Here is a 10,566-nt window from a genome sequence, read left to right as displayed (position 1 = left end):
GAGAGAGAGAGAGAGAGAGAGAGAGAGAGAGAGAGAGAGAGAGAGAGAGAGAGAGATCGCGCGCTATAATAAATCTTCAAAGGGAAAAGACGAAAGGAGGATATTATGAGTGTGTCAGACCAGGCATCGCTCTCTGTACCTTTCAGCTGCCTATAAAAATGTAACCACAATTCTAAGGTGGCTAAGGCAAGCCTGGGTAAACGTCCAATTGGCTGGGACACTTTTGCCGGTTAGGACGGATTCCCATTATTCCTTCCAGGGTCCTTTCCGAAAGATTCCCAGGCTACGGTCCTTCCTCTTCGGGTCTTCTGCAAACTAAAACTCGCAAAGCGGTGGCTGTCTGTGGATTGGCTAGTACTAAAATATCCATTGGGTGGCAGTAATACTATCCTCTTTATGACTTGCAGCAAACCAGAGAATGCATTCAATCAAATGAACCGATCTTGTAGAAACACTGGAATCATTTATGCATTGCAGTTTCTCTTTCTTGTTTTCGCTCCTTCTTCCCTGGGATATTTTAAGTGGATTCTGGCTATTAATCAAGATCTCGTGCTGTTCGCGGTTTGCTTGTCGTTTTCGCTCAGGATTAGCATCATTCAAGATAAACGCAAAGCTGCTTCCCCCCACCCACTCTCTTTTGAAAAATCATTTTTGGGGTCTGCTGAAGAGAGCTAGGACCCAGGAGACACCTTCCCAAACAGCAGGGGTTGTGTGCTTTCACATAGCAGTACTGTACAAGGAAAACCCCGTCGGATCTGTTATTGCGGGATACTTGTGAAATACACATAGGATTCTTTCTTATGGCTGCATCCCGGATCTGGAAATTTTACTTGGGGACCAGGAAGATTTGAAAGGCTACATGTATTCAGAAGATTTGCAAGCAAGACTCCGATTCTTGTCATAGAGCTCACAGACTTCTTCACTTAGCGTCCGTTTTCCGTTTTCCTTCCTTCTTAAAAAAATACCAAAAAACAAAAACAAAAAACAAAAGAACAAAAAAACCACACATTTAAATTTTTCTCCTCTTTTTCTGATCTTTCCTCCTTCAGTGTCTCCGTTTTTTATTCTGCCGTTTCTTTTTTCCTCCTAGTATTTTTTTTTTCCCTTCCCTGCTCTGCACCTGGATTGTATCGTCACTAAACAATCGGGCACTTTGAGAACTAACTGGAGACAGTCTTGTAGGGAAGATCTGTATGGAATTATCTGCTTTTATGGTGAACTTGGCATTTGTGAATGGGTATCTTGTTCACAATATTAATTGCTAGCCTAAACAAGAAAAAGAACACAGGAGTAAAACGTGGATTTTTCTGAATACGCATTGTGATGACCAGCAATTACCTTACCGACTGATATCCAGAGGAGAATAATTCGGAAGACTCTTGTGGGTAAGGTCATTTTTATATTAGACCCATCAGTGGCGTGAGCAAACTTGGGCGTCTGTAATGGGAATGGGTGACTTGGGTGATTGCTGCATCGCATTGATGGCTGTGATGTGGCCGTTATTGGCACTGAATGGAATAACTGCAGTTGGGTGTGTGTGTGTGTGTGTGTGTGTGTGTGTGTGTGTGTGTGTGTGTGCATTCTGAGTATAACTGGAAATAAATCAAAGAATCACTTCCTAATTATTTCAGTGTGGAAGAGAGTCTTGGATTAATTCTGGATAGACACTCTTTGTTTGGAGGCAATATTTGTGGTTCATGCATTCTGGACGGATAGCATTGGTAAAAGGAGCACTTACTGAAGAGCCCATTTCAAATAAAATAAGGGACGCTTTATTCTTTAAAAGAAATATGTTTTCAACTCAGTGCAGCATTTTGCTGCATTTCCCAGCCGCAATGGGACCGGGGATATCCCACTTGTCAAGTTGCTAAACTTTAAGGTGATAATCATTGTTAATTGTTCTCCAGGTTGTGGTTATTGGAGATAATTAAGTGCTGTGGACTACTTTTCTGTCTATTTTAGTGGTTTATCATTCAGAGTGAAAAGAGAAAAGGCTGAAATAATCAGTAAAACAGAGAATAATATAGTAATATTATCTTAAATATCACCATCGTACATTCTTTTCTAAGTTTGCTTACCCAATAATAGAATTATTTACCCAATACCCTAAATAGCTGAAGCTACGACCCACGTGCCGGGGAGTCAAAGGTCTGGAAGTGGAGATGATCCTTTATTGCAATGCAGCTAGCTTGGGAAATGCAGTCAATTGCACTCCTCTCTTAACCTTAAGTTGAAGATGTGTTCTATTTGTTATTTTAGCCTTTTGCTAAAAAGTTAGAGACTACAGCACTCAGGATTCTTTAAACATATTCTGCCTGGGAAATGGGATAAAAAAAATCGATATTGATGACGTGGTTCAGTGCACTGTACTGCAATGCTAAAGTCCCATATTCAGTTCCTATGATGAGAGAATGAAGCATTTGCATGTGTTATAAATCTCACCTGGTAGATTGATCTGAAGGGGAGGGGAGACAAGATGTGGATATGTAGGAAGATGGATGGAAGTCGTGCATAATCGGTGATTATGTAACTTCATTACATCAGTGAGCTTCAGTCAACGATAGTGAGATGGAATGATTGTATAGAGAGAGCCTCCATCACCCTCTTAACTTTTGAAGGCGTCTAACAGCTAACAGAGGAGGAGGGCAGACAAAGATTAGCTCCAAGGGTCCTGTAAACCTTGATCTCTGCGGTGAATTTAACATGAGTTTTCTCACAGTGAGTTTCTGAGGGCGAGCAGCAGATCATGTAAGCTTTAGGGCTGGATGGGAGCAATTTTAGCCACACCCGTGGAGAGTCAAAATGTGTCTGCAATGTTTCACAAGTGCCCCATTGAGTCTCTGGAGCTGGTGATTCCAGCCAAGGTCATAGTTCTCTTCCCTATGGTTGAAATATGTGACCTCAACTGAGTGGAAAGTTAAATCCACTGAAATGACTGAGAGAGACTGAAGGGAAGGACCATTTAGTGTCCCCTCTTGCATTTTTCCTGGTAGAGCTTGATGCAGATTTCAGTCTGGTGGTTCCCTTGTAAAAAAAAAAAAGACGATTGCTTCCATGGTGTGTCAGAAATGAGTGCTTCTTACCTTTATCTTTCCCATGACAACCTTGTTCTGGGCCATTTTAACCCTCAGGGAAAAAGAGAAGTAAAAATCTTTAAAGGTAGCTGCATCATGTTAAATTAAAAAGAAAGAAACAAACAAACAAACAAAAAGAAAACCACAACCCACAATGGTTTCGAACTCATTGCTAACACAAATCCTAGATATCAAAAGCCATCTATTTTCAAGTTTTACTTAATGAATGCCTTAAAAGACATGTTGCAGTCGTTGGAGACTTTCACCATGAGATGAGATAAATCCACTGTGCTCACTATACAGAGGAGGGAACACTGCAGAATAAAATGTCATTTTCCTTCATGCTTTATTTGAAGCTGTGCTTTTTTCTTTCCTTTTTCCTTTCTTTGTTTCTTTTCTTTTCTCCTTTTTTTTGAAGCAGATGCACATCAGCTACTTAGGCCTTCCACTGTTTCAGGATTTGCTCCCCATAAGTAGATCATATCTTCACACACACACACACACACACACACACACACACACACACACACACCACAAACATGAAAGCTGCTAATAGTCTAACCCTGATTATTTGAGTCTTATGTAGTAGTCCTAGTTCTAATTTTCCTTTGCATTTATTTTGAGAAGATAGTTAAAAGACTTTCTTTCTGAATGCTGAGATGATTCTTTCTGTTTTTGTTTGATTTCTTGCATTTCATTTTTGTAGAGTCAGGGGTAGGAAGGATCTAGAAACTCCCTAAGTAACTTTGAAAAGATTTTTCTCACCTCAAATCAGATGGTGGGATTGTGGAATGAAATTTTGAGGTCTGATATTTGAGGTGACTTTCTTATTTCTGCAGGACATGCCCAAACATTGATATATTGTGCCAGTGAATTTGGAGGTTTGGTGTTCATATTGTGTAGGAAATTGAATGTGAAGTTAACTCCTGATTCTTTCCTTCAGGGGTCAGGGTAACACTACGGCTGTTCCCAGGCTGTTAGTCTCTATCTACGTGCAGAAATACAGCCTGCAATGATTTTTCCCCTATATCCTCAATTTTCACATTGTATAAATGACTTCCTTAGTTGTTTTCTGGCTTACAGCATACATATGTTGCCCAATAGGGCAACTTATTGAGGTTTTCTAATCCTAATAAAGAATAGAAATAGATATAGATGGGAAAGAAGTCTATTTCAAAAGACACTGAGTGTGAAAGCAGTACATACATGTAATTGCTATCTATTTGCTTAAAGACCAAATATACTCACATCAGGATAGATAGTTTCAGACATTTTAATAGCTACTTGTAACCTGTTACTTTCTTTAGGAAGATTATGTAATGAAGACACTTCATAGCACTGATATTAAGTATCCTGCAAATCAATAATAAATAGTTTTGCTTAATAAGAAAGCATTTAAAGATACAATCAGTGAGTGGTGTAAAATATAACATGCATTTTTCTATTTTATTTCTTTTGTAAAGGTAATGTAATGTGTTTTATTGCTTTTTCAAAGCTAAAATCATGTATTTGTATTAGAAAATTTTAGGGAGAACAACTACCATTTATGATATGAGTATGTAAGGTACTGATTTCTTTTCTGATAAATTACTTCAGTAAAATTGGGTGATTTAGAAAACAGGTAATCATAATAGTCCCATAAGTAGGGAAAATTTAAATAACATTTTTTTATTGCAGTGTACGTGAACAAATCAACGTTATTTTAAAGAGACTGATAGGTAAAGCATTTTCTGGAACTGAACTTGGAAAAAGAATATTTCTATTTTGAAGTCTTTTAGACTCTTGTATATTTACTGAAATGTTTTATATATAGTTAGTATTAAAATGGACATTATCTTGACAGTTGAGAAATCTCATGTTTTCATAAGGAGGGCTACTTTAGAATTTTTGGCAACTAAAGACGTATTGATTATTAAGATTTAAAAGTAGCAAGCTTTCTGGTAATGCTGAGGTATGGAGCAAAATTATAATTTCACTATTTGAGCAGATATAGATAAGGTCATGTCAGCATTTTTCTTATTAAATTCCAGTCCAATTTTCATTAGTCAAATCAAGAATCTCAAAAAGAAAGGAATTCAGCTGTAGAATACTTGATTGACCAAGGTTTCCTGACTTGTATTTCAGGCTCTGTTACTTAGGACACTTGTAGACTCTGACATTACATTTGACCTGCAAGACTTCCAGATATCATAAAAAAATAGAATAGTTACTTGTTGCACTGAACAAAAGGTAACAGTGTGTCTAAATGCTTATCAATATGCTTTACCTTAGAAACATATGCAAAATTAGAATTCCCCTATCTTATGAATTTTTCAGAATATCGTTTTCGTGTCCTAATTTTAAACTTTATAAACATTTCCTCGTATCTATTCCAATTCCCTTGTAGATAATATCATTTGGTGATTAAACAACATTGACAAATTAAAAGCTTCTGATATGAGATTTCACTCACCACTCAGTTTTGTTTTTCAGGGGTACCCATAAGGGAATATAGTTGTTTTAAGTAATTCAAAAAGAGCTGCATTTGAATCATATTCAAAAATTTTTGTGTGGTTACATTAAGGAGATCATTTTCTCCCCCTTAATGCCCCTGAGGACATAGGATCTGTTTCTGGCAGGAGGACTACACAAACAAATGCTTACAAACAAACTTGATGCTACCACCTGAATTAGGTCAACTAACCACAAAGCCACTCTCAAGGATCATTTTATTTACCAAAGTATATGGGATGAGTACCCAGAGTAATAGAGAAAATGAGAATGTAAAGGCTCCGATGCTGTTTGTAATTTTCAAGTTGCAATAATTACTAACGTTCTTTAGGGGGAGGCAATCCCCCATGTGTGTCACTGCTAAAGCTGCATTGCTTTAATGCTTGCATTTTTAACACCAACATATTCACATAAATGAGGACATAGTTCATTATCTGAGTTTCTGTATATGCTTTATGTGGATGAATAAAGAGGCTAAGAAGTGGGGTTTTATGTTTTGGCTAAGATAGAATTAGCAACTGTAAAAATCTTGTAAAAATAAATTAATGTTCATAAACTTAAATAGCTCTTGTGTTAAAATATAACCTCCTCTAATTCCAAGTCTCTTGGTTTTTATATTAAAGATCCTCGAAATTTCTTTATTTTGGATGAATCTTGTTATGTATATTTATCTTACTTTGTTGGTGCCTATAAATAGCAAGTATTTCTTTGCTATCCTGTATTTAAAATACATGTCTGTGTCATGACAATACTTCAGCTATGATCTAGTAGGTTTGCAAAGGAATATCATAGAAATGTAAATAGGTTTGTTTATTTGACAAATTCAGTTAATCACCTTACAAATATGCTTTTAATTTTCACCCAGAGAATGCCACCCTGGAGAGTCTTACAATGTGTATAGCATACCATTACAGTCCAACCACATGGCTCAATGGACATACCCCTTGCTGCTTACCCTGGCCATTGGCTCACAATGACAAATCCTCAGTTGGCATGCTTTTCTGGTTCTGCTGTGCAGATACACTATTTAAGTGCCAAAAAGCTTAAGATTCCTAAGGCTTATAGCTACGGAAAAGGGATGACTGAGTGGCTTAGTATTGCCTTCCAATCATATAATCTGAAATTGCCAAAGCAGTGAGCTGTGGATGAAGCAAAGGGAGAAAGCAAAGCTCTTTAGTATTTTATTTCTTTTTTCGTATTATAACATTAAGAGGATCATTTTTCATGGTAAGATATTCAAAAGGTTTGTTATAGTTAGCTGCATGTACACACACATGCACACACATTACAATAAATAGAATTAAATTAATGATGTTGTTTCTACCTAAATTTGAGAGTAAAATTAGACCGTATTTAAAAATACTGTCAGGATATAGTATGTGGTGTATAAATTCACTGAAAAACTGAAAATCTTTCCCTAGCCTTGTTAAGGTTAATTAATTGATACATTCTTATTGTACCAATATTTACATGCAATATCCATTTTGTTAGTATAGTGGTAATCATGGACTTATTTATTAATTTAAATGAAACTAAGTATTAATTGGACTTGATAGGTGATTCAGCCGTTAAGAGCACTGGCTGCTCTTCTAGAGAACCTGGGATTGGTTCCCAGCACCCACATAGTGGTGCACACCTTTAATTCCACTTCCAGAAGATCTGATGCTTTCTAGAGGCACCACGCAGGCACATGGTGTACAGACATACATGCTCACCAAAAATCCATAGACATAAAATAAGATGAAATAAAAATTACTTTAAAAATGTTGAAAGCCATTTAATCAGTTTTACCTTCAATATCACTTGATAAAGAAAATGTATAATAACAAAAAATATTTAAATGTATTAGGGAGTGTACAACTGAGTGAATAAATGTCTTCAGAATGCATTGCTCATCTATGTACAAAGTTTAGTGAAGAACAAAAGTTCTAGAATGAACTAAATAAAATGTTCACATACTCACAGTCAAAATACTAAACATTGCATCTGCACATGAGCCATGTTTATCAAATGTTGAAAAAGAAAAGTAAGCTTTTACTGTGAATCTTGAATCCACAGAATTAAGTTAGTGGGTTTTGGAGTGTATAACCTCCAGAAGTTTCACCATTTTCAAACCGAATTTCAAATTTATGTTATACAGATTATTATAAGACCATTATGTATGCATCACAAAATAATAACTTTAAAAAAGATTATATTGCTGCCACAATAAAATTCATTTTAATAGATCTATCCAGAGGTAAATAGGGTAGTGTCATAAGAATCTAATGGAAGTGTACAAAGTTGATGGGTAAAAGATGCCCATTATGTCATTTTACATAACAAAATTGTGGGCCAGTGAAATGAAGTTGAGTGCCTGAGATCTGATCGTTTGTTGGCCTGCTCATTGTTTATGATTCTGATTTCTTGATAAGGTTTAATCCCACAGTTTAGTATTTTATTTATATTGCAATATGCCCTGACATACCATATTGTCTTCTTAGTAGACAGTAAGGAAACAAAATTTCTTTGTTGGGGTTAATGTTACTAAATGTAATACTTTAAACTCTAACTCGCTTTAGTGACTTAGGATAACTCTCCTCCTGCCCCACTTGTACTATATGGGCTGAAGTCTTATCTTTATGCCTATTGTGCTACTCTTGACTTTATTTGATGTCTGTGGACGTCATACAAGGGAAGAGTTGGGAAAAATAGGTCACTGGTGAGTCTCCTTGCTTTTTCTGAACAGTTCTTTCCCCAATAGTTGTATATCTCCTCTCATGCAGAGAATTGCTCTTCTATAGAATTCTTCCCTTTCTGTCAAAAAAAGTGACCCAGAAATGACGTCTGTAAACATTTCACTCTCTGGCCTTTAGGACAGTCTGCTTTGTCTCTATAGTGCACGCTACCTACTTGCTTCCAAGGGATTCCACTGAGGACCCTTTTCTAAATATATTTTAGTCACTCACTCCACTTTAAAGACAGTACCTCTTTTTAAATGTCTCCAATAATAGGATCACTCTCTTATATAGGCAACTATGGAGTAGTTTTTGGAAAATAAAGAGCAATATTTATAGAGCTTGCTAGCCTATAATAACATAGCTATAACCAAACACTAGCAGTTCATAGATCTATTTATCTAGTATCTTTGAATTATCTCTCTGTATTAAGTGTACTTACATATTCTAGTGTCTACACAGAGACCTCTGTATACATAAACACCATTAAACGTGCTAATTTTTAAATTGTAGTTAAATTACAATACAAAATTTGATCCCCTTTTCTTTCTTCCCTCCAGCACCCCCTGTTTCCTTTCCCTCCAGGTCTTTCTCTGTCCTACCCATTTCTCCTTCTCAAAGTAATGGTATCTTTTTCTTTGATTATTTTCATCATATATATGCATAAATAAGTATAACCTTCTGAGTGCATTTAGTGTTTATATGTACATGATCTCAAGATTGACCACTTAGTATTGTGTATCTTATTAAGGCCTTTTTATTTTTTGTTACAATATTTGGCATATGAATTCCTGTTAATATGCTAAATGGAAATATTTTAATGGCAAGCATCACTCCTTTGGACTGCAATAGTAACACTTACAGAAAAGATGATATTAGCTTTTTTTCCTCATTCAAAGCTGCCTTCAGAGGAGTGTATTCGAGATGATAAGGTGAGAGAAGATTGTGAAGGGCATATTTTCATTCAGGATAGATGCTGCAGTGTACTCCAGACATACTAGGCAGGCAGCTGCTAACGTTTTCCTGTATGGAGAAATGACACTGACTAGGAACACTCTGATGTTTACAGCGTCATGGTGAACTTTATTTCCGAAGAGACATAGCCAGGGGAGATAAACACAGCAGTAAAGAATGGGAAAGACGAAGACTTAGAATATTTTGTGTAAACAAAGCTTCATATAGCCAAGGGAGAAAATTTGAATATAAAAAATGAATCTGGTGGCTCTCAGTGTTTAGTTTTTGAATATCCCTGTTAAAGCTCCTAATTGTTCTCACCATGACAAAACTCCTGAATAGTACTCAAGAGGAACACAGCTCCACAGTGTGCAAAATAAATTCATTCAGGGGATCTCTGGGGAGTTTGGACTGCTGCTCTTCCTTCTTGGGATTTTCCTACAGGCCCTTAATAACAATCTCCGAGTAAGTCGCTCTTGTCAGTGGGGGTGCTCTTCTCAATGACTGAATGGTTTAGTTTAGCTCCAGGGAGCAAATGCCTGTCAGTCTCATACTTCTAGAGACTACAAGAATCATGCAAGACATGTAGTAGTATGTCAGTAAACAATCGCACAATAATGCTTAAATATTCACTAATTGCAAATAGTTTTAGATTTATGTTCACCAAAGCATGTGCTGCATTGTAAGTTGAGAATAAAGCTTCTAATGGAGGAAAGTAATAAAAGGAACTTGTAAAATAAAGGAAAGAGGATGAATAGTAGTTTATATTTTACAAGTGGCAGAAGAAGATGAAATTACTGGCCTACACTAGTGCCCTCCTTTCATCCTTTCCTTTCCTTTCACCCCAACTATAGTTTTTTAAAAATGATTATGATTATTCTGATATAAAGTGTTACTATGTAGCTCATGCTGAATTTGAACAGGGGGACCTCCTGCCTCACTTTTCTGAGTGCTGCAGTTCCAAGTGTGTGCCACCCCAGTCAGCTACCAACATAATCATTTAAGCTAATTCCCTGTTCAGAAGCAAGAAATAAAAAAAAAAGAGCGATATTAGATAGCCGAATATAGAGACAGATTACTTAGAGGAAGGTGTGACTAAGAAACAGAACCCCATGGAACTGGAATTCGAGGCAGTTTTCCATTCAGACTTCTAAGAGTCGGATCAAGTACAGTGAAAATTTAGAAAAAGGCCAGAACTCATGAGTAGCAAGCAATCAGGGAGGACTTACTAAAAAAGATACGCTTCATGTTAGACTTTGAATAAACTAATATTGGTATGTATGCATGTAACATTCCAAGTATGGGAGAGGTTTAACACACACACACACACA

General features: G+C 36.5%; 1 protein-coding gene across 1 annotated transcript in view; it reads left to right on the top strand.

Annotated features, from left to right (window-relative positions):
• The first annotated feature begins 413 nt into the window (after positions 1–413).
• Il1rapl1 (interleukin 1 receptor accessory protein like 1) overlaps positions 414–10,566 on the top strand; it is a 1,234,859-nt gene continuing 1,224,706 nt past the window's right edge. The window contains exon 1 of the mRNA XM_005368608.3: positions 414–1,385. The gene's annotated coding sequence lies outside the window, so the exon portion shown is untranslated. The remainder of the gene's footprint in view (positions 1,386–10,566) is intronic.

The sequence above is a fragment of the Microtus ochrogaster genome, unplaced genomic scaffold (genome assembly GCF_000317375.1).
Source record: "Microtus ochrogaster isolate Prairie Vole_2 unplaced genomic scaffold, MicOch1.0 UNK36, whole genome shotgun sequence".
NCBI lineage: Eukaryota > Metazoa > Chordata > Mammalia > Rodentia > Cricetidae > Microtus > Microtus ochrogaster.
The sequence above is the reverse complement of the archived record's forward strand: the minus strand, read 5'-3'. Positions and strand labels throughout refer to the sequence as shown.